Raw genomic sequence first — 17995 nt, forward strand, 5'->3', positions numbered from 1 at the left:
TTTGTTAATATGGTGTATCACATTGATTGATTTGCATATATTGAAGAATCCTTGCGTTCCTGGGATAAATCCCACTTGATCATTATGTATGATCCTTTTAATGTGTTGTTGGATTCTGTTTGCTCCTATTTTGTTGAGGATTTTTGCATCTGTGTTCATTAGTGATACTGGTCTGTTTTTTTTTTTTTTTTTTTTTTTTTTTTTTTTTTTTTTTTTTTTGTTTTTTTTTTTTTTTTTTTTTTTTTTTTTTTTGTGATATCTTTGTCTGGTTTTGGTATCAGGGTGATGGTTGCTTTGCAGAACAAATTTGGGAGTGTTCCTCCCTCTGCAGTTTTTTGGAAGATTTTGAGAAGGATTGGTGTTAGCTCTTCTCTAAATGTCTGATAGAATTTGCCTGTGAAGCCACCTGGTCCTGGACTTCTGTTTGTTGGAAGATTTTTAATTACAGTTTCAATTTCATTACTTGTGATAAGTCTGTTTATATTTTCTAATTCTTCCTGGTTCACTCTTGGAAAATTGTACCTTTCCAAGAATTTGTCCATTTTTTCGTGGTTGTCCATTTTATTGGCATATAGTTGTTTGTAGTAGTCTCTTATAATCCTTTGTATTTCTGTGGTGTCAGAAGTGATTTCTCCTTTTTCATTTCTAATTTTACTGATTTGCGTCCTCTTTTTTTCTTGATGAGTCTGGCTAAATGTTTATCAATTTTGTTTATCTTCTCAAAGAACCAACTTTTAGTTTTATTTATCTTTGCTATTGTTTTCTTCATTTCTATTTCATTTATTTCTGCTCTGATCTTTATGATTTCTTTCCTTCTACTGACTTTGGGTTTTCTTTATTCTTCTTTCTCTAGTTGCTTTACATGTAAGGTTAGATTGTTCGAGATTTTTGTTTCTTGAGGTGAGATTGAATTGCTATAAACTTCCCTCTTAGAACTTCTTTTGCTGCATCCCATAGATTTTGGGTTATGGTGTTTTCGTTGTCATTTGTTTCTATTTTTTTTTAATTTCTTCTTTGATTTCTTCAGTGATCTCTTGATTATTTAGTAGTGCACTGTTTAGCCTCCATGTATTTGTATTTTTTGCAGTTTTTTTTTCCTGTAATTGATTTCCAGTCACATAGCGTTGTGGTCAGAAAAGATGCTTGATACGATTTCAGTTTTCTAAATTTACTGAGGCTTGATTTGTGACCCAAGATGTGAACTGTCCTGGAGAATGAATGTTCCATGTGCACTTGAGAAGAAAGTGTATTCTGCCACTTTCAGATGGAATGTCCTATAAATATCAATTAAATCTATTTGGTCTATTGTGTCATTTAAAGCTTGTGTTTCCTTATTTATCTTTTGTTTGGATGACCTGTCCACTGGTGTAAGTGGGGTGTTAAAGTCCCTTACTATTATTGTGTTACCGTAGATTTCCCCTTTTATGGTTGTTAACATTTGCCTTATGTATTGAGGTGCTCCTGTGTTGGGTGTATAAATATTTATAATTGTCATGTCTTCTTCTTGGATTGATCCCTTGATCATTATGTAGTGTCCTTCCTTATCTCTTGTAACAGTCTTTATTTAAAAGTCTATTTTATCTGATACGAGTATTGCTACTCCAGCTTTCTTTTGATTTCCATTTACGTGGAATATCTTTTTCCATCCCTTCACTTTCAGTCTGTATGTGTCCCTAGGTCTGAAATGGGTCTCTTGTAGACAGCATATTTATGATCTACTTTGGTATCCATTCAACCAGTCTGTGTCTTTTAGTTGGAGCATTTCATCCATTTACATTCAAGGTTATTATCGATATCTGTGTTCCTACTACCATTTTCTTAATTGCTTTGGGTTTGTTTTTGTGGGTCTTTTTCTTCTCTTGTGCTTCCCACCTAGAGAAGTTCCTTTAGCGTTTGCTGTAAAGCTGGTTTGATGGTGCTGAATTCTGTTAGCTTTTGCTTGTCTGAAAAGCTTTTTATTTTGCCGTTGAATCTGAGTGAGATCCTTGCTGGGTAGAGTAATCTTGGTTGTAGGTTTTTCTCTTTCATCCCTTTAAGTATATCCTGCCGCTCCCTTCTGGCCTGCAGAGTTTCTGCTGAAAAATTAGCTGATAACTTTATGGGGATTCCTTTGTATGTTATTTTTTGCTTTTCCCTTGCTGCTTTTAATATTTTTTCTTTGAATTTAATTTTTGTTGGTTTGATTAATAATGTGTCTTGGTGTGTTTCTCCTAGGGTTTATCCTGTATGGCACTCGCTGTACTTCCTGGATTTGGGTGGCTATTTCCTTTCCCATGTTAGGGTAGTTTTCCACTGTAATCTCTTCAAATATTTTTTCAGACCCTTTCTTTTTCTCTTCTTCTTCTGAGACCCCTATAATTTGAATGTTGGTGCATTTAGTGTTGTCCCAGAGGTCTGTAAGATTGTCTTCAATTCTTTTCTTTCTTTCTTCCTTATTCTGTTCCTTGGCAGTTATTTCCACCATTCTGTCTTCCAGCTCACTTATTTGTTCTTCTGCCTCAGTTATTCTGTTATTGATTCCTTCTAGTGTGTTTTTCATTTCAGTTATTGTGCTGTTCATCTGTTTCTTTGTTCTTTAGTTCTTCTAAATCTCTCTTAAATATTTCTTGTATTTTCTCCATCTGTGTCTCCATTCTGTTTCTGAGATTCTGTATCATCTTTACTGTCATTACTCTGAATTCTTTTTAGGTAGGTTGCCTATTTCCTCTTCATTTATTTGGGCTTGTAGATTTTTTACCTTGCTCCTTCATCTGCAACATATTCTTTTGTCTTCTCTTTTTTTTTTTTTTTTTTTTTTTGGGGGGGGGTTGTTTTTGTTTTTTTGATGGGTGGGATTGTGTTCCTGTTTTACTGGTTGTTTGGCCTGAGGCTTCCAGCACTGGAGTTTGTAGGCTGTTGAGTGGAGCTGGGTCTTGGTGCCGAGATGAGGACCTCTGGGAGACCTCATTCCAATGAATATTCCCTGGGGTCTGAGGTTCTCTGTTAGTCCAGTGGTTTGGACTCAGAGCTCCCACTGCAGGAACTCTGGCCTGACCCCCGTCTTGTGAACCAAGATCCCGCAAGATGTGTGGGGCGGCAAAAAAAAAGAAAAGGAGCAGAATGATAACAAAGAGTAAAAACTACAATTAGATTAGAAAACTAACAGATTTGTTAGAAAGAATAAAAATATAGTTGAAACGACAACGGAAGGTAAAACAGAGCCACAATAGTAAGGAGAAAAAGAAAAAAAAAAATCCGGAAAAAGCCTTGGCTGTGGGGGGCAGGGATTATGCAGGGGCGGGGCCTATGCTTAGGACCAACAGAGCAGGAAAAGGCCCTGGAGGTGCTGGGTGGGTGGGGCAGTGAGTCTTAGGCTCAATGCAGCAGCAGGAGCCTCAGCAGGAGGGGCCCAGGCAGTGCCTCTGCCCTTGGAGGGTGGAGGACCTGGTCCAGGACCCCAGCAGGCTTACTGGGCCCGAGTGGGCAGGGGAAGTGCTAAGCATATTCCCCCCAGTCCTCTGATCCTGGAAGGCCCCTCCCCATTGGCCTCTCTTCTCTTCCCCTCTCCCTTCCTCCTATGCCCCTGGGACCCACACAGCCAGAGGAGATCCCGGAAGGCAGAGGACCAGACCTGGAAGCCCAGCAGGCTTCCCGGGGCCAAGTGGGTGGGGGAAATGCCCACAGTGCCTTCCGTGATCCCCTGGCCCCAGATGGTCTGCCTCTCCTCCTCTTCCCCCCTCGTCCCTCCCTCCCATTCTCCTAGGACCCACAAGGCTGGAGGGGGCCCTGGAGATCAGAGCACCAGGCCTGGGAGCCCAGCAGGCTTCCCGGGGCCCAAGTGGGTTGGGGGGAAACGCCGGCTGCACCTCCCCTGATCCTCTGGCCCCAGAGGGCCCCTCCCTCCCGCCCGCCTCTCCTCTTCTCCCCTTGCCTCCCTCCTGTGCTGCTAGGACCCACGCGGCCCGGAGGGTCCTTGGAGCCCAGCAAGCTTCCTGCGGCCAAGTGGCCAGGGCAAAGACCTGTTGCACTTCCCTGATCCTCCGGTCTGGAAGGGCCCCTCCCACCCACCTCTGCTCTTCTTCCCCTCACCTCCCTCCTATGGCTCTAGGACCAACGGGGCCTCGGCGGGTGGAGGACCCTGCTGAGGAGCCCTGAGGGCTTCCCAGGGCCCGACTGGGCAAGGGAGACGCCAGGCGTGCTCCCCCTGATCCTCTGAGCCCCCGAAGCTCCCTCCAGGCATGGGAACCCCTCCCCTCTCCCACCCACCCCTCAGGTGCACCAGTCCTGTCTGGCCTCCACTTCTCCTCCCCCCTCAATCCCCCCTCATGCTACCCAGTCGCTTGGGGGTTCCTCCCATCTCCTTGGGTGTTGAGGTCCCCCACCAGTGTCCAGCAGGCACCCTAGTTGTGGAGAAACGCGAACTCCGCGTCCTCTCCTGCCACCATCTTGACTCCGCCCCCTGTATTTTCTGCTAAAGAAAGATAAGGCAGGATTATTTTGTTTGCCATCATAACTTCATTATCATGTTATGAAATCTTGTCAAATTTGTGGTACCTTAAATTAATATCGGCCAGCCATAATTTGCAGTGTATTTTATACAGGTAGGTAGGTAAATCATTATTATTTAAACTGGAATATTTTCCAAATGTCTTTTCTTCTCAGATGACCTTCACAAATTTGTGGAGTTTACTTTCAGGTAACATTGCCTTCTTTTTGGCTCTCTCTTTACAAGAAGAGCAAAACAAAGGGAAAGGTGAATCATTTTTATAGGTTCTATGGATAATTAGACAGTTTCCCAGGAGTGTGGTATGCATATCAGTAGTAGCAGGCAAGATGACTGAGTCATTTAAGTAGTAAGTACTTGAACATATTATTTTAATAACTGAAATATATATAAAGCTAGCACATCCACCACATAATGCATGAGTTACAGTTAGGTTCTGCTACATATAAAGAAAACCCACATAACAGTGGACTACATAAGATACTTATTTTTCTGTCATCTAAATTAGTCCAGAAGAGGTATTCCAAGGCTGGTGTGGAAGCTGCATGGTCCAGGCATCTTCCATCTTTCTGCTTTGCTATCCTTAGTGCTTGGTTTTCTTCAAGATCCTCAGGATCTCCACATGGCCACCTTAGTTAACTATCTTATCTATATTCTAAATCACAGGGATGAGAAAAGAACAGGGCAAAAGAATAAGCCTTCTTGCTAAATAAGCCCTCTTTAAAGAGCTTACCTAGAAGCCCCAACTAATGACTCTTTTACCTCACTGGCTGAGGCTGGATTTTTTTTTTTAAGCAGGACATATTGCTGCTTCCATTAGTAATAGAGGTCCTATAAGTATGAAAGAAGAGGAGAGTGGATATTGGGTAGACAGCTAACATTTACAGTTGTAAGTACTTTTATCTGGGTAGAAACCATTAGTCAATCAGTGAAAAATGCAGAGTAAAAAAATAATATAGACTGCATACAGACAGAACAAAAATTAGGAAGCTGGTACTCTTAATGACTGAATGGCTGGAGAGCGGGAAGCATTGCTACTAAATATGGTAATTGAAGGTGGACTTCAGTGCCTTCAAACAGTGCTTCAGGTTGAGCAGAATGAGAAGCCTTACTGCCTTTTTTTTATTTTCTTTCTCCCAGCGGCTTCAGTTATACTTCTGTTTAGTTTGAGATTGCTTTGGAATTACAAAAATGCCATTATTACTTTTCTTCTGGTCATCATTCCCTCCTTCTACGTGAGTGAGTTTGCCATGTGAAAACAACTAACTGTTGGTGTATTTTCAGGTGGGAGTTTGTTTGAGGCAGCCGTGATAAGAAGTTGAAAATGGATTTGCAAAGCAATTTAGGTGGTTTAAGGGGCTCCCCAGCCAAGCTGGAAATCAGCTGAGATATACATGCTGAAGTCAGGCAGAGATAAAAACTAGCAGTTTTATTGAAAAGGGTAATTTTGGAGGGCAAGGTTTAGGTCTGGCCAGAGGACTTGCTAACCCTCTAAGTTATGATTCGTGTCCTAGAATTCAAGCTTTCCTCCCCAGGGAAAGATCCTGCTCATCTAGGTTTACTGCATGGTTAAGAACAGGTGAGAATGCATGGTTTCAAGAAGGATGTGGCTCTCAAAGAGACAGAGACAGAGACAAAGAGAGAGGCAGAACCAAGGATGTAGGTTTCCATTTCATAAACTGAGAAGTCAAAGAAGTCTCTTTTTTTTTCCCTATGAAGAGGAATAAATTTAGAGAGGGGAGACAGAGTAACTAGAAGTATTATTTTAATGGATTTCTCTATATATAGAAGCAGAGAAAAAGAGATTCTTCCCCAATAAGGAAAAAAACAGGTCAAAAAGTCCATATACATTGGAGTCTGTCTCCTGACCTAGGTGATTATGAGAAATTTCTTTAACAGTCCTTGAGAGGAAGATACAGCATCCTACCCAATTGAATGGGGTCTGAATTGAATTTAGAGAATGATGGATGTATGGTAAAAATAGAACCACGTGCAGCTGTGCTTGGGTCCATAATTAGTTCCATGGATCAGCTATCAGCAGATCAACCTGGGCTAATAGTTAAACTTAGTGGCTGGTGACCTGCACTTCTGCAGGTAAGGCTGTGAGCAAGATTATAAGGAAAATCTTTAGGTAAGGTCCTTTAGGTCCTATCCTATAGGAGATATTTCCATTTTTCTCCACATGAAGGAATATCCTCAAAAGTAACTTTTTTGTAAAAGTAGTCTCAAATAAGTACAAAATGATTGAAACCGGAGCCACAGTTAATAGCCCCAAAGTGGACCAGCCCCCCCAGTGCCTACTATACTCAAATTGGCAGAAATATCATTCAAAGAACAAAACAGAAATTATATTATCTTTTTCCATCATCCCCAACAGTATAGTGATCTTCTGTCCCAAGACATGGTTATTACCATAGGGATAGTCTTTGATATGGATTGGAACAGCTTTCTTCTCTAAACATTATTGGTCATTTGTTTGGGGCAGAAGGGGAAGGAGGCAGCATGAGCTCAGTCTGTCATCTTGAAATATTCTAATATCCCAATTTCAGACTAATCTTGTGAAAGTTCTACTAAACCCTGCCTAACACACTACATTAGTCAGGGAGAGTCCTCAGGAAAACCTGGGCTTGCAGCCAATAAGGAAGGCTTTTTAATTAATCTTGTTTTGCTTTCCAACATACCTGTCTCTCTGCTACCTCTGATGAGTTATGGAACTAACCTAGACTATCTCCAGGGCTATTTTTAAGGAGGTAGCCTAATTTCTGACACCACTTCCTGAGCCTTAAACTTTAGGCAACTATCCTGTCTCCTGAGAACAATTGACCTCTACATCCTGAGAGCAGAGTAAGTTGCTTTACTTTAAAAAAATTTAAACCACAACTTGGTGACAATAGCCAAGAGGACACTTGAAATGGGACTTCTTAAAAACCCCAAAACCTCTGTCATTCAGTCACAGTTATAACACTTGATTCCTCCCTACCTTTGAACTCAAGAAAAGTCTCTTGTGAGCTTATATCCACTGTGAGAAATTCATTATTTTTTTTTTTTTTACATCTTTATTGGAGTATAATTGCTTTACAATGGTGTGCTAGTTTCTGTTTTATAACAAAGTGAATCAGTTATACATATATGTTATGTACCCATCTCTCTTCCCTCTTGCATCTCCCTCCCTCCAACCCTCCCTATCCTACCCCTCTAGGTGGTCACAAAGCACCGGGCTGATCTCCCTATGCTATGCAGCTGCTTCCCACTAGCTATCTATTTTACGTTTGGTAATGTATATATGTCCATGCCACTCTCTCGCTTTGTCACAGCTTACCCTTCCCCCTCCCCATATCCTCAAGTCCATTCTCTAGTAGGTCTGTGTCTTTATTTCTGTCTTACCCCTAGGTTCTTCATGACATTTTTTTTTCCCTTAAATTCCATATATATGTGTTAGCGGTATTTGTCTATTTCTGACTTACTTCGCTCTGTATGACAGACTCTAGGTCCATCCACCTCATTACAAATAGGTCAATTTTCATTTCTTTTTATGGCTGAGTAATGTTCTATTGTATATATGTGCCACATCTTCTTTATCCATTCATCCGATGGTGGACACTTAGGTTGTTTCCATCTCCTGGCTATTGTAAATTGAGCTGCAGTGAACATTGTGGTACATGACTCTTTTTGAATTATGGTTTTCTCAGGGTATATGCCCAGTAGTGGGATTGCTGGGTCATATGATAGTTCTATTTTTAGTTGTTTTTTTTTTTTTTTTAACATCTTTATTGGGGTATAATTGCTTTACAATGGTGTGTTAGTTTCTGCTTTATAACAGAGTGAGTCAGTTATACATATATATATGTTCCCATATCTCTTCCCTCTTTGTCTCCCTCCCTCCCACCCTCCCTATCCCACCCCTCCAGACAGCCACAAAGAACCGAGCCGGTTTCCCTGTGCCATGCGGCTGCTTCCCACTGGCTATCTACCTTACGTTTGTTAGTATATATATGTCCATGTCTCTCTCTCGCCCTAACACACCTCACCCTTCCCCCTCCCCATATCCTCAAGTCTGTTCTCCAGTAGGTCTCTGTCTTTATTCCTGTTTTACCCCTAGGTTCTTCATAACATTTTTTTTTCTTAAATTCCATATATATGTGTTAGCATACGGTATTTGTCCTTCTCTTTCTGACTTACTTCACTCTGTATGACAGACTCTAGGTCTATCCACCTCATTACAAATAGCTCAATTTCGTTTCTTTTTATGGCTGAGTAATATTCCATTGTATATATGTGCCACATCTTCTTTATCCATTCATCCGACGACGGGCACTTAGGTTGTTTCCATCTCCGGGCTATTGTAAATAGAGCTGCAATGAACATTTCGGTACGTGACTCCTTCTGAATTCTGGTTTCCTCAGGGTTTATACCTAGTAGTGGGATTGCTGGGTCATATGGTAGCTCTATTTGTAGTTTTTTAAGGAACCTCCATACTGTTCTCCATAGTGGCTGTACCAATTCACATTCCCACCAGCAGTGCAAGAGTGTTCCCTTTTCTCCACACCCTCTCCAGCATTTATTGTTTCTAGATTTTTTGATCATGGCCTCTCACTGGTATGAGATGCTATCTCATTGTAGTTTTGATTTGCATTTCTCTAATGATTAATTATGTTGAGCATTCTTTCACGTGTTTGTTGGCAATCTGTATATCTTCTTTGGAGAAATGTCTATTTAGGTCTTCTGCCCATTTTGGAATTGGGTTGTTTGTTTTTTTGTTATTGAGCTGCATGAGCTGCTTGTAAATTTTGGAGATTAATCCTTTGTCAGTTGCTTCATTTGAAAATATTTTCTCCCATTCTGAGGCTTGTCTTTTGGTCTTGTTTATGGTTTCCTTTACTGTGCAAAAGCTTTGAAGTTTCATTAGGTCCCATTTGTTTATTTTTGTTTTTATTTCCATTTCTCTGGGAGGTGGGTCAAAAAGGATCTTGCTGTGATTTATGTCATAGAGTGTTCTGCCTATGTTTTCCTCTAAGAGTTTGATAGTTTCTGGCCTTACATTTAGGTCTTTAATCCATTTTGACCTTATTTTTGTGTATGGTGTTAGGGAGTGATCTAATCTCATACTTTTACATGTACCTGTCCAATTTTCCCAGCACCACTTATTGAAGAGGCTGTCATTTCTCCACTGTACATTCCTGCCTCCTTTACCAAAGATAAGGTGACCATATGTGCGTGGATTTATCTCTGGGCTTTCTATCCTGTTCTGTTGATCTATATTTCTGTTTTTGTGCCAGTACCATACTGTCTTGATTACTGTAGCTTTGTAGTATAGTCTGAATTCAGGGAGCCTGATCCCTCCAGCTCCGTTTTTCATTCTCAAGATTGCTTTGGCTATTCAGGGTCTTTTGTGTTTCCATACAAATTTTGAAATTTTTTGTTCTAGTTCTGTGAAAAATGCCAGTGGTAGTTTGATAGGGATTGCATTGAATCTGTAGATTGCTTTGGGTAGTAGAGTCATTTTCACAGTGTTGATTCTTCCACTCCGAGAACGTGGTATATCTCTCCATCTATTTGTATCATCTTTAATTTCTTTCATCTGTGTCCTATAATTTTCTGTATACAGCTCTTTTGTCTCCTTAGGTAGGTTTATCCTAGACATTTTATTCTTTTTGTTGCAATGGTACATGGGAGTGTTTTCTTGATTTCACTTTCAAATTTTTCATCATTAGTGGCATCATAGGAATGCCAGAGATTTCTGTGCGTTAATTTTGTATCCTGCTACTTTACCAAACTCATTGATTAGCTCTAGTAGCTTTCTGGTAGCATCTTTAGGATTCTCTATGTATAGTATCATGTCATCTGCAAACAGTGACAGCTTTACTTCTTCTTTTCCAATTTGGATTCCTTTTATTTCCTTTTCTTCTCTGATTGCTGTGGCTAAAACTTACAAAACTATGTTGAATAAGAGTGGTGAAAGTGGGCAACCTTGTCTTGTTCCTGATCTTACTGGAAATGCCCTCAGTGTTTCACCATTGAGGATGATGTTGGCTGTGGGTTTGTCATATATGGCCTTTATTATGTTGAGGAAAGTTCCCTCTATGCCTACTTTCTGCAGGGTTTTTATCATAAATGGGTGTTGAATTTTGTCAAAAGCTTTCTCTGCATCTATTGAGATGATCATATGGTTTTTATTCTTCAATTTGTTAATATGGTGTATCACGTTGATTGATTTGCGTATACTGTAGATTCCGTGCATTCCTGGAAAAAAACCCACTTGATCATGGTGTATGATCCTTTTAATGTGTTGTTGGATTCTGTTTGCTAGTATTTTGTTGAGGATTTTTGCATCTATGTTCATCAGTGATATTGGCCTGTCATTTTCTTTGTGACATCCTTGTCTGGTTTTGGTATCAGGGTGATGGTGGCCTCGTAGAATGAGTTTGGGAGTGTTCCTCCCTCTGCTATATTTTGGAAGAGTTTGAGAAGGATAGGTGTTAGCTCTTCTCTAAATGTTTGACAGAATTCGCCTGTGAAGCCATCTGGTCCTGGGCTTTTGTTTGTTGGAAGATTTTTAATCACAGTTTCAATTTCAGTGCTTGTGATTGTTCTGTTCATATTTTCTATTTCTTCCTGATTCAGTCTTGGTAGGTTGTGCATTTCTAAGAATTTGTCCATTTCTTCCAGGTTGTCCGTTTTATTGGCATAGAGTTGCTTGTAGTAATCCCTCATGATCCTTTGTATTTCTGCAGTGTCAGTTGTTACTTCTCCTTTTTCATTTCTAATTCTATTGATTTGAGTCTTCTCCCTTATTTTCTTGATGAGCCTGGCTAATGGTTTATCTTCTGAAAGAACCAGCTTTTAGTTTTATTGATCTTTGCTATTGTTTCCTTCATTTCTTTTTTATTTATTTTTGATCTGATCTTTATGATTTCCTTCCTTCTGCTAACTTTGGGTTTTTTTTGTCCTTCTTTCTCTAATTCCTTTAGGTGCAAGGTTAGGTTGTTTATTTGAGATGTTTCCTGTTTCTTAGGGTAGGATTGTATTGCTATAAACTTCCCTCTTAGAACTGCTTTTGCTGCACCCCATAGGTTTTGGGTTGTCGTGTCTCCATTGTCATTTGTTTCTAGGTATTTTTTTATTTCCTCTTTGATTTCTTCAGTGATCACTTCGTTATTAAGTAGTGTATGGTTTAGCCTCCATGTGTTTGTATTTTTTACAGATCTTTTCCTGTAATTGATATCTAGTCTCATAGCATTGTGGTCAGAAAAGATACTTGATTCAATATCAATTTTCTTAAATTTACCAAGACTTGATTTGTGACCCAAGGTGCGATGTATCCTGGAGAATGTTCCATGAGCACTTGAGAAAAATGTGTATTCTGTTGTTTTTGGATGGAATGTCCTATAAATATCAATTAAGTCCATCTTGTTTAAAGCTTGTGTTTAAAGCTTGTGTTTCCTTATTTATTTTCATTTCGGATGATCTGTCCATTGGTGAAAGTAGGGTGTTAAAGTCCCCTACTATGAATGTGTTACTGTCGATTTCCCCTTTTATGGCTGTTATTATTTGTCTTATGTATTGATGTGCTCCTATGTTGGGTGCATAAATATTTACAATTGTTATATCTTCTTGGATCAATCCCTTGATCATTATGTAGTGTCCTTCTTTGTCTCCTGTAATAGTCTTTATCTTAAAGTCTATTTTATCTGATAGAATTGCTGCTCCAGCTTTCTTTTGGTTTCCATTTGCATGGAATATCTTTTTCCATCCCCTCACTTTCAGTCTGTATGTGTCCCTAGGTCTCATGTGGGTCTCTTGTAGACAGCATATATATGGGTCTTATTTTTGTATCAATTCAGCCAGTCTGTCTTTAGGTGGGAGCATTTAATCCATTTACGTTTAAGGTAATTATCGATATATATGTTCCTATTCCCATTTTCTTAATTGTTTTGGGTTTGTTATTGTAGGTCTTTCCTTCCCTTGTGTTTCTTGCCTAGAGGAGGTCCTTTATCATGTGTTGTAAAGCTGGTTTGGTGGTGCTGAACTCTCTCATCTTTTTCTTGTCTGTAAAGGTTTTAATTTCTCCATCAAATCTGAATGAGATCCTTGCTGGGTAGAGTAATCTTGGTTGTAGGTTTTTCTCCTTCATCACTTTAAATATATTCTGACACTCCCTTCTGGCTTGCAGAGTTTCTGCTGAAAGATTAGCTGTTAACCTTATGGGGATTCCCTTGTGTGTTATTTGTTGTTTTTCCCTTGCTGCTTTTAATAAGTTTTCTTTTTATTTAATTTTTGACAGTTTGATTAATATGTGTCTTGGTGTGTTTCTCCTTGGATTTATCCTGTATGGGACTCTCTGTGCTGCCTGAGCTTGATTAACTATTTCCTTTCCCATATTAGGGAAGTTTTCAAGTATAATCTCTTCAAATATTTTCTCAGCCCCTTTCTTTTTCTCTTCTTCTGGAACCCCTATAATTCGAATGCTGGTGCATTTAATGTTGTCCCAGAGGTTCTGAGACTGTCCTCGGTTCTTTTCATTCTTTTTTCTTTATTCTGCTCTGTAGTAGTTATTTCCACAATTTTATCTTCCAGGTCACTTATCCATTCTTCTGCCTCAATTATTCTGCTCTTGATCCCTTCTAGAGTATTTTTAATTTCATTTATTGTGTTGTTCATCGTTGCTTGTTTCATCTTTAGTTCTTCTAAGTCCTTGTTAACTGTTTCTTGCATTTTCTCTATTCTATTTCCAAGATTTTGGATCATCTTTACTATCATTATTCTGAATTCTTTTTCAGGTAAACTGCCTATTTCCTTTTCATTTGTTAGGTTTCGTGGGTTTTTATCTTGCTCCTTCAACTGCTTTGTGTTTTTCTGTCTTCTCATTTTGCTTATCTTACTGTGTTTTGGGTCTCCTTTTTGCAGGCTGCAGGTTTGTAGTTCCTTTTGTTTTTGGTGTCTGTCCCCAGTGGCTAATGTTGTTTCAGTGGGTTGTGTAGGCTTCCTGGTTGAGAGGATTAGTGCCTGTGTTCTGGTGGATGAGGCTGGATCTTGTCTTTCTGGTGGGCAGGTCCACGTCTGGCAGTGTGTTTTGGGGTGTCTGTGGACTTATTATGATTTTAGGCAGCCTCTCTGCTAATGGGTGGGGTTGTGTTCCTGTCTTGCTAATTGTTTGGCATAGGGTGTCCAGTACTGTAGCTTGCTGGTCGTTGAGTGGTTGCTGGTGTTGAGATGGAGATCTCTGGGAGATTTTCACCGTTTGATATTATGTGGAGCTGGGAGGTCTCTTGTGGACTAGTGTCCTGAAGTTGGCTCTCCCACCTCAGAGGCACAGCACTGAGTCCTGGCTGCAGCACCAAGAGCCTTTCATCCACACGGCTCAGAATAAAAGGGAGAAAAAGTAGGAAGGGAGGGAGGGAGGGAAGAAGGAAGGAAGGGAAGAAAGAAAGAAAGGGAAAGAAAAAGAAAAGAAGGGGGGAGGGAGGGAAGGAAGGAAGCAGGGAAGGAAGGAAGAAAGAAAGAAAAGAAAGAAAGAGGAAAGAGGATAAAATAAAATAAGATAAAATACAATAAAGTTATTAAAATAAAAAATATTAAGAAAAAAATTTTTTTAAAGAAAAAGAAACGGATGGATAGAATCCTAGGACAAATGGTGACAGCGAAGCTATACAGACAGAATCTCACACTGAAGCATACACATACACACTCACAAAAAGAGGAAAAGGGGGAAAAATAGTAAATCTTGCTCTCAAAGTCCACCTCCTCAATTTGGGATGATTCGTTGTCTATTCATGTATTCCACAAATGCAGGGTACATCAAGTTGATTGTGGAGCTTTAATCCGCTGCTTCTGAGGCTGCTGGGAGAGATTTCCCTTTTTCTTCTTTGTTCGCACAGCTCCCAGGGGCTCAGCTTTGGATTTGGCCCCGCCTCTGTGTGTAGGTTGCCGGAGGGCATCTGTTCTTCGCTCAGAAAGGACGGGGTTAAAGGAGCATCTGCTTCCGGGGCTCTGGCTCACTCAGGCCGGCGGGAGGGAGGGGCGCGGAGTGCGGGGCGAGCCTGCGGCAGCAGAGGCCAACGGAACGTTGCACCAGCCTGAGGCACGCCGTGCGTTCTCCCGGGGAAGTTGTCCCTGGATCCCGGGAACCTGGCAGTGGCGGGCTTCACAGGCTCCCCGGAAGGGAGGTGTGGAGAGTGACCTGTGCTCGCACAGTCTTCTTGGTGCAGGCAGCTGCAGCCTTAGCGTCTCATGCCCGTCTCTGGGGCCCGCGCTTTTAGCCGCAGTTCGCGCCCGTCTCTGGAGCTCCTTTAAGCAGCGCTTTTTATCCCCTCTCTTCGCGCACCAGGAAACAACGAGGGAAGAAAAAGTCTCTTGCCTCTTCGGCAGGTCCGGACTTTCTCCCGGACTCCCTCCCGGCTAGCCGTGGTGCACTAACCCCCTGCAGGCTGTGTTCACGCTGCCAACCCCAGTCCTCTCCCTGCGCTTCGACTGAAGCCCAAGCCTCAGCTCCCAGCCCCGCCCGCCCTGGCGGGTGATCATATTAGCCTCTCGGGCTGGTGAGCGCCGGTCGGCGCCGATCCTCTGTGCGGGAATCTCTCTGCTTTGCCCTCCGCACCCCTGTTGCTGTGCTCTCCTCGGCGGCTCCGAAGCTCCCCGCTCCGCCTCCCGCAATCTCTGCCCGCGAAGGGGCTTCCTAGTGTGTGGAGACCTTTCCTCCTTCACAGCTCCCTCCCACTGGTGCAGGTGCCGTCCCTATTCTATTGTCTCTGTTTATTCTTTTTTCTTTTGCCCTACCCTGGTACATGGGGAGTTTATTGACTTTTGGGAGGTCTGAGGTCTGCCAGCGTTCAGTACGTGTTCTGTAGGAGTTGTTCCACGTGTAGCTGTATTTCTGGTGTATCTGGGGGGAGGAAGGTGATCTCTGCATCTTACTCTTCCGCCATCTTCCCTGAACCCCCCAGAAATTCATTATTTTTAATGAATTAAGGTGAATAATAGAAATCTACAATGCTGTATTAGGAAATGTCTTGCAAAAGAAATCGCAAATCTCATTTTATAGTATCTTATTTTGGGAGGATAAAATCGGTTTCTAGATAACAAGATACTTCCTGAACCCAAACTAATTTTTAATATTAAGCTGTCCTAATGTTCATTTATTGTTAATATACTGAGGTTGCTGATCTAGATTTTCTAAACTGATGAATAGAGAGAGAGGAGGTACATTTTAACTTGATAACTTTCCAAGAACCTGATCTTAGCTGTCATTTTCTTGAGATGTGCTCTGTAAACACCTTTCTTCTAAAATTCCCACTTTTGCTCCATTCTCCAATATAAATGCTCTCATTCTATCACATCATCCAGTTTTATATTCTTAACATTTAAAACAATCTGAAATTACCTTGCATATACAGTTGTTGTTTATTAAATTTTTCCTCATTACAAAATTAAATTCCGTAAGAGTATAGATCTTTTATTATTCAATACTGAATCCCAGACACCTAGAATACTGCTTATTAGTTAAATGTATTTTTGGACAAATGGACTGATGGGTGACTTTTTTAATTTTTATTTTTGGGCAGGGAGTAATGATCGATAGCACCAAGGATATCATTTTTAGCAGTCTTAATAAAGCTAACCAATTAGGGTCTCTCTTAGAAATCTTGTCCTACTCTTATTGATGTTGGTCTATTCCTGGGCTGTCTCAGATAGCCTAGTCCACGTAGGTACTAATTCCTGTGCCCTTTGCTTGCTTTGTAATCATTCCCTGTCCAATTTAGAGAATTACCAAATGTATTTGTTCCTGGATAGAGCAGAGGAAGGTTAATCGGTGGAGACTCTTTTGGAATTGTTTAGAGGAAAATCTGGAAGTACCAGCCCACATATCTTGTCCTATCCTGATTAATTTGTGGAGTTTCTTCTTTCTAATTATCTTCCAATAGAACTTTAGAAGTGAGGGGAAGAAAAGAAAGTTGATTAATTTTACCCCTGTTAAAACAGCAAGTTAAAGGGTAGCTTGTCTGGAAACAAGGAGTTTGTGAAGAAACTGGGTGATTGTGAAGAGGCTAGGCCAATTTCTAATTACAGTTCACTGAAGACAAAGCTACTCATTTGAGGTATATTTTCTGAGATTTCTTTAAACTTTTAACTTTTTTTATTATTATGTTTTTCCTAATAATAATAGCTGATGATTTTATCACATGATTGGCACATGAAAATCCGTAAAATCTAAACAGTGTTGCATTTTGGGACAACAAAAATTAGGAAACTCTTTATTCCAAAGTTTGTTGTGCAATGAAAGACCCCTAAGGTATGAGGCAGGAATCTGAGTAGCAGGAAATAAAATCTGTCTAACATAAACAAAAAGAGAGATATTTTTGGAAGAATACTAGGCAGCTCACAGGATGAAAGGAAAAGCTGAATAAACAAATCTCAGAAAGCCAAAACCAGGGCAACTCTGGGAGGTCTTTTCACTAGCACATTACTATTAAGGTGACGAAGCTACAGTGACTTTTCACCTTCTGTCTTTCGACTTGAATTTTAAATTTTCAGGAGTAGACTACCGAAGTGAACATAATGATGTGGAGCAACAATTTCCCCTCTTCTTCTCCTGTTTTTACCTAAAAGCAACAAGATGAACTGAAAGGAAATTTTTTTAAGTTACACTTTGGGCAGTATGGAGAAAATTGGGGAATGAAACTGAAATCAGTGAGAGTGTAATTCTAATAATAGCAAATATTTGTTGAGCGTTTACTAAGGACCAGACACTATGTTGAGTGTTTTGCATCCCTTAGCTTATTTAATTCTCATGATAACACTATGAGTTAAGGATAGTAATAATATATTTTACATTTGGGAAAATTAAGGCTTAGAGCAGCGGTCCCCAACGTTTTTGGCACCAGGGACCAGTTTCATGGAAGACAGTTTTTCCACAGGGGGGGTTGGGGGGGTTGGGGGGGATGGTTCAGGCGGTAATGCGAGCAATAGGGAGTGATGGGGAGCAGCATATGAAGCTTCGTTCGTTCACCCACCACTCACCTCCTGCTGTGCGGCCCGGATCCTAACAGGCCGCAGACCATTACTGGTCCAAGGCCCGGGATTGGGGACCCCTGGCTTAGAGAAGTTAAGTAACTTGTTTAGGTAGTATATTAGCAATTAGGAGTAATCAGGAGGCTGTCGTAGTAATTTGAAGCAAGAAACTATAAGGGCCTAAGCTAAGTTAGTGAGATAGAACCAGTAAAGCTTAGAGAACGGTTGTATAGGGAATGTAAAAAGGGGAGGAGTTGAGAATAAATCCTAGGCATCTGGGTCAGAAAGTGAATGGATTTTTATTCAAAAGGAGAAAGTTTTGATGATAGAAGTATTATGATGCATTTGATGAGCTAACTTGTCCATTTAAGGCCTTTTACTTGCCTGTGGGATGTGTCTGCAGGTCTCCCACTATATTCTTGCCCCCTTGCAATCTCTTTTCCACACACTTCCCACCATGGCCTTCAAGGCCCTACCTATCTTACTTGGTTACATACAGCTCTTTCC

At 40.7% G+C, this 17995-nt stretch overlaps 1 protein-coding gene across 2 annotated transcripts in view; it reads left to right on the top strand.

Annotated features, from left to right (window-relative positions):
- The window catches only part of ARL6 (ARF like GTPase 6), a 49884-nt gene that overhangs the window by 4754 nt on the left and 27135 nt on the right, over positions 1–17995 (top strand). The gene's annotated exons all lie outside the window — the stretch shown is intronic.

The sequence above is a fragment of the Lipotes vexillifer genome, unplaced genomic scaffold (genome assembly GCF_000442215.2).
Source record: "Lipotes vexillifer unplaced genomic scaffold, Lipotes_vexillifer_v1.1 scaffold448, whole genome shotgun sequence".
Classification (NCBI taxonomy): domain Eukaryota; kingdom Metazoa; phylum Chordata; class Mammalia; order Artiodactyla; family Lipotidae; genus Lipotes; species Lipotes vexillifer.